Source organism: Gymnodraco acuticeps, unplaced genomic scaffold, assembly GCF_902827175.1.
Source record: "Gymnodraco acuticeps unplaced genomic scaffold, fGymAcu1.1, whole genome shotgun sequence".
Classification (NCBI taxonomy): Eukaryota; Metazoa; Chordata; class Actinopteri; order Perciformes; family Bathydraconidae; genus Gymnodraco; species Gymnodraco acuticeps.
Genome location: NW_022990023.1, coordinates 2,061,588 through 2,067,625, shown reverse-complemented (window position 1 = coordinate 2,067,625; position 6,038 = coordinate 2,061,588).

Here is a 6,038-nt window from a genome sequence, read left to right as displayed (position 1 = left end):
ATCGTCATAACTACATGTATGTTCGTTTGACAAATAAAGAACCTTGAACCTTGTGCCTACGATGTGTACACAGTCATGTTTGCACCTTCATCCAGCATGATGTCCATGCATTTGTGCCTTTTTCCTTTGTTGTTTTCACTGAATCAATAAAAAAAAGTATTGATTTCAAAGTTATTTGTGTCTATGTTGCTGATATTGAAGGGGCTTTTTTGTGGGGGTGAACAGGCCTTTGTATTGATCAGATTTGGGCCGACAGTTGGATTCATCACACACACACACACACACACACACACACACACACACACACACACACACACGCGCACACACACACACACACACAACACACACACACACACACACACACACACACACACACACACACACCGGGGTAAAACCGGGCCTCAGGCTGTTGACAGTCAATGCAGCCCATTATGCATTCAGACACACAGATTTGGCTGATATGAAGCACATACATGCTCCCACAGACACAAGAGTAACCTGCTGAATCACAGAGGTACAGGAGGACATGTTTTACTGTATCTATTTAAAAGCTGACCAAGGAAAACTAAGGATCTGTTTGGTAGATTATCTTGTCTTGTGACGTGTTTTTAAAGGATGCAAGACAACAAATCTGAGAATATTGCAGTAACAAATTGAAGAGATACCCATCCAGGAGTAATTTGAGTTAATTATTGCCTCAATGAGAAATGCCTGTTTCTTTTTCTCACTCCTGAGGAAGATCTTTGAGATTGAACATTTTTCTTTGAATGAGAAAAAAAGAAATAAAATATGAATGTAAAGCCCAAAGGTGTGCAGAACTCCTCTGTCTATAGTCTCTGAGAGGTGTCTCTGTCAAACGGAACCATTTAATTCAATATTAGCCTAAAAAGCACGTCTTCTTTTTAGGTGACCTGGTTGAAGTTGTTTTTTGAGAGTTTATTTCGGATTAATTTCTCATATTTTACATTTCAGAAAATATAAAGGGGAAAAAAAGACTGTGGTACAACATGGAATTGGTACAGTTAATCTATTCAGGCTTCACATTCAGCAGATTATCTGTGATATGTTTCTAGGGAAGACTCTTACTCATGATCAATAAAAAATGGGCCTTGCATGAAAACCTGAACATTTCCGTTTCCACTCTCACCGATGATGCTGCTGCCGTAAACTAAGACAGTGCTGCCCCCTGCTGAGCAGCAGACATCAGTGATGTGAAGGGGAACAGCAGCCATGCATATTTACTGTTAGAATATTTTATAACAGCAAATTATATATTATATGTGTTTAGTTTGTTAAATGTTGGATTTTAACCACTCAATTAAACATTAAATTAGATTAAACACACTCAACAAACCTCAGTGTTTAATCTCCTTCACTGTACTTAAATTGTTGAATGATTTTATTTAGTTTGCAGCATTACCGACATTTGCCTTCATTCCATTGTGTATTTATACCTCTACATCAAACTGAGAATGTCTCCCAGATTTGGATTAATCACATAAACGGGATTGAATCTCACTTTCCATTTCCTGTACTGTGTACTGTACTCATTTTACTACTATTACTTATTATTTTTTCTAAGATGAGTTGTTGAGTTTTCTCCCTTTTATTAAATTCATTCATTTCTAAATTTGAAATATAAATAAAATATGCCCAAAGGAAGACAAGTTGCTATTGAAATACAGTAGAGTTGGGATCCAAATAAACAAAACCTGGCATTACACTTTTTCTCGATTGCTAACACACTAAAATCATACATAAAGCACAATTATTTTAACTGACACTCAAAGAGCAAAACATCGGCTCAAATCTCCAAAACTCGAAACACGTTTTCAGCTTTTCACACAATTTGCAAATCAACATGGCACTTTGTGCAAACCACTGCACACGTTTCTCCACGTAAGACACAGGAATCTGACATAAAGTCACGTGTGAGCAGGTTTAAAACACTGATATTCAAAATGCCTCACACATGGACCAATGATCAAGAAACACGTTCCACCTGACCAAACACCTGGTAGCATCATTGTTGGCGCATCAATCAGGATGTTAGCACTAAAAGACCACAGGTGAGAACTTTCTTTCAGCAACAATGGAAGCCAACATGGAAGCAAGAGGAAGAGGAGAGGAGAGGAGGAGGAAGAGTACTCTCTAATGAAATGAAATGTTATCAACCATGGTTTGACGATGAGAGAGGCTGGACGGAGGGTTCAGCCTAATCTAAACCGGTTTACTATCGCCTCTGTAATCCGGACACTTAGACTTGAAAACAGGTTAGTTACCAGTTTGTAGCTCTGCATAATTCATGATATATCAGTGCTTATGTCTGTTGTGTGAAACGTATTTACTGCATTACTGTAATTGAGTTGTTGGCATGTTGCATACTATAACTGTACAACAATCCTGCACAATGCACTGTGGTGAACTTACTTTGATGCAACACAGACACTGACCGACCACTATGTCTTTGTTGTTTATCTGAAGGACTGAGAAACAAAGAGGTGGAAGGCTGAGGGTTTCCAAAAAGGCAGGTAGCAGCAGTTACTAACTGGGTTTTGGCAAACAATGCCATCACACTTAGAGAGATCCGAAGCAGAGTAGCTGTGTGCTGAGATGCATGTTACTCAATGTTAGTTTTGAATAAAATGTGTTTTTTTTCAACAACTAATTTGTATTTCTTCATGTACTGTATGTCTGTAAACTCAAGCAATCTTTCTCTGCAGAAACCTCTCTGTACAGAGCACAGCCCATAACAGATGAGAGTGCTTTAGATTATGCTAAAGGAGAGGCTGCGGCTCAGTGGATAGTGTGATGGACTTCAAATCAGGGGATAGCAAGTTTGAGTCCCACTGCAGTCAGCATGTCGTTGTGTCCCTGAGACACTTCACCCCAAATTGCTCCTGTGGGGATTGTCCACAGTATTGAGTATGTATGTCGCTTTGGATAGAAGCGTTTAACATGTAACATGTAATGTAATATTATGCTCAGCAGTGTGTAGCTGGGTGGTCAAACCATCTTTATGAATGAAGTGTGTTATATTTGGTGCAAAAGTTTGCATTTGGTAAGTGTTTATGTAGCTTTGAGGGCAGTTCTTCACTTAGCAGGAGAAATGAGGTGTTTTGCACTTTGGGTGTGTGGTTTTGTGAATTGAGTTTAGTGTTCTGAAAAACTGAGCAATTTAAAAAAAGATGTGTGTTAGCAATCGAGAAAAACTGTAAGGTCTCAACATGTGGTCACATGGACTATTCATTACAGTTTTTATTCATTGCAGTTTTTTAATTGCTCAGTTTCTCAGAACACTAAACTCAATTCACAAAACCACACACCCAAAGTGCAAAACACCTAATTTCTCCTGCTAAGTGAAGAACTGCCCTCAAAGCTACATAAACACTTACCAAATGCAAACTTTAGCACCAAATATAACACACTTCATTCATAAAGATGGTTTGACCACCCAGCTACACACTGCTGAGCATACTCTAAAGCACTCATCTGTTATGGGCTGTGCTCTGTACAGAGAGGTTTCTGCAGAGAAAGATTGCTTGAGTTTACAGACATACAGTACATGAAGAAATACAAATGAGTTGTTGAAAAAAACCACATTTTATTCAAAACTAACATTGTGCAACATGCATCTCAGCACATAGCTACTCTGCTTCGGATCTCTCTAAGTGTGATGTCATTGTTTGCCAAAACCCAGTTAGTAACTGCTGCTACCTGCCTCTTTGGAAACCCTCAGCCTTCCACCTCTTTGTTTCTCAGTCCTTCAGATAAACAACAAAGACATAGTGGTCGGTCAGCGTCTGTGTTGCATCAAAGTAAGTTCACCACAGTGCATTGTGCAGGATTGTTGTAGTTATAGTATGCAACATGCCAACAACTCAATTACAGTAATGCAGTAAATACGTTTCACACAACAGACATAAGCTCTGATATATCATGAATTATGCAGAGCTACAAACTGGTAACTAACCTGTTTTCAAGTCTAAGTGTCCGGATTACAGAGGCGATAGTAAACCGGCTTAGATTAGGCTGAAGCCTCCGTCCAGCCTCTCTCATCGTCAAACCATGGTTGATAACATTTCATTTCATTAGAGAGTACTCTTCCTCCTCCTCTCCTCTCCTCTTCCTCTTGCTTCCATGTTGGCTTCCATTGTTGCTGTAAGAAAGTTCTCACCTGTGGTCTTTTAGTGCTAACATCCTGATTGATGCGCCAACAATGATGCTACCAGGTGTTTGGTCAGGTGGAACGTGTTTCTTGATCATTGGTCCATGTGTGAGGCATTTTGAATATCAGTGTTTTAAACCAGCTCACACGTGACTTTATGTCAGATTCCTGTGTCTTACGTGGAGAAACGTGTGCAGTGGTTTGCACAAAGTGCCATGTTGATTTGCAAATTGTGTGAAAAGCTGAAAACGTGTTGCGAGTTTTGGAGATTTGAGCCGATGTTTTGCTCTTTGAGTGTCAGTTAAAATAATTGTGCTTTATGTAGAATTTTAGTGTGTTAGCAATCGAGAAAAACTGTAAGAAGATGATTATATATTAAAATAATGCAACTATTTATTATCTATGACTTCCTATAATAATTCATTTCATAACACTAGATTATAATGTTGCATCAACTGATAAATCAATGCTGGTTCCCTCTATTTACAGTTAGCACCATCTCTCACATGTATACTAAACAGTGAAAAGCAATTAGCCTGCTTCATCTGTTGTAATACACGCTTTATATTGGCACGGAAATACCTCTAATTTTGCCTGTTTGACACTGTACTGGGTTAAATAACATTATATTATGGCAAAACTCAATTAAAATATGTATCCACAGATTAAATAAAGAGATACAAATGAGAGGAACTTGTACTTTATTTGAGTATTCTCATTATGAAACATTTGAATTAAGTACACTATGACTCCTACTACTTACTTTCTACTTTTTTTACTGCACCAACAGCTTTAGTAACTTTACAAATTAAGATTTCTACAAAACGTTTAAAGAGCTCACAAACACTACAGTTTTCTTTTAAGTTTTTTAAATAATGCAAAGGGTTTCATTTACTCAATGTCCATATATCTCAAAGATACATGATCAACAAAAAGAAGATTGGTGACACAGCTTTCATTAATTATGCCCCAAAGCTATGGAACAAAATACCCATCAGGGAAGCCTGCTCGGTGGAAGTCTGGGAAAAAAAGCTAAAAACATATTTGTACAATGTAGCCTTTTAGGAAGGGTTAGTTAACTCCTGCTCTCTGCTGCACTTTCTCAATGTACTCCGATGCATTTTAACCTATCACCTGATTTTGTGTTGTATTTGCACTATCCTCCTTTGAATGCACAGTTTTGATCTACATTTATTTTGAATAATGTTATTATTATACTATTTTAAGTTTGTATGTATTTTGCTGGTAATTGTATTCTATGTGATATCAATTTTGATGATATCAAAGATGTCTACTGTGTGAAGCATTATTATATTATATATGATGATTATTGAACGTTTTGGTCAAATATGTGTTAATCCAAAAACGTTATTGTTTGATCTGAAGCCAGATTGTTTCATAGTTTTTAATCAGATATCTGTAAGAATGCACATGGTTCATATAAATTGCATATCTGTGCATGTGTGCAGCCATGCATGTATAAATGCATATACAGCATGTTTGTGTGAGTGGGGGGGGGGGGTGGGAAATCTCAGGTAAAATCTGGTAACACAGTGCAAAGGCGACTAATAATGTGTTTTAACTTTCAGGCTTCAGTCTATCAAGGATGGACAGATCCGAGACGTTGACAGTCTTAAAGGGAGAGGACGGGAAGAAGATGAAAGGCAAACCCCCCCCCCCCCCCCCCCCACCTCGGTGATGTTGAAGGTGAGTGTGCAGACCCGGCAGTGTAATACAAGCCTTTGTTGTCCTCACAAACACAGACATGAAATATGTTAAGATGCTGGTTGGATAGTGACACAGTGCTACTGTTATTTTTCCACATAAAGTCGCTGTATTTACTATCAATATTATGGGTTGGACAAGAACA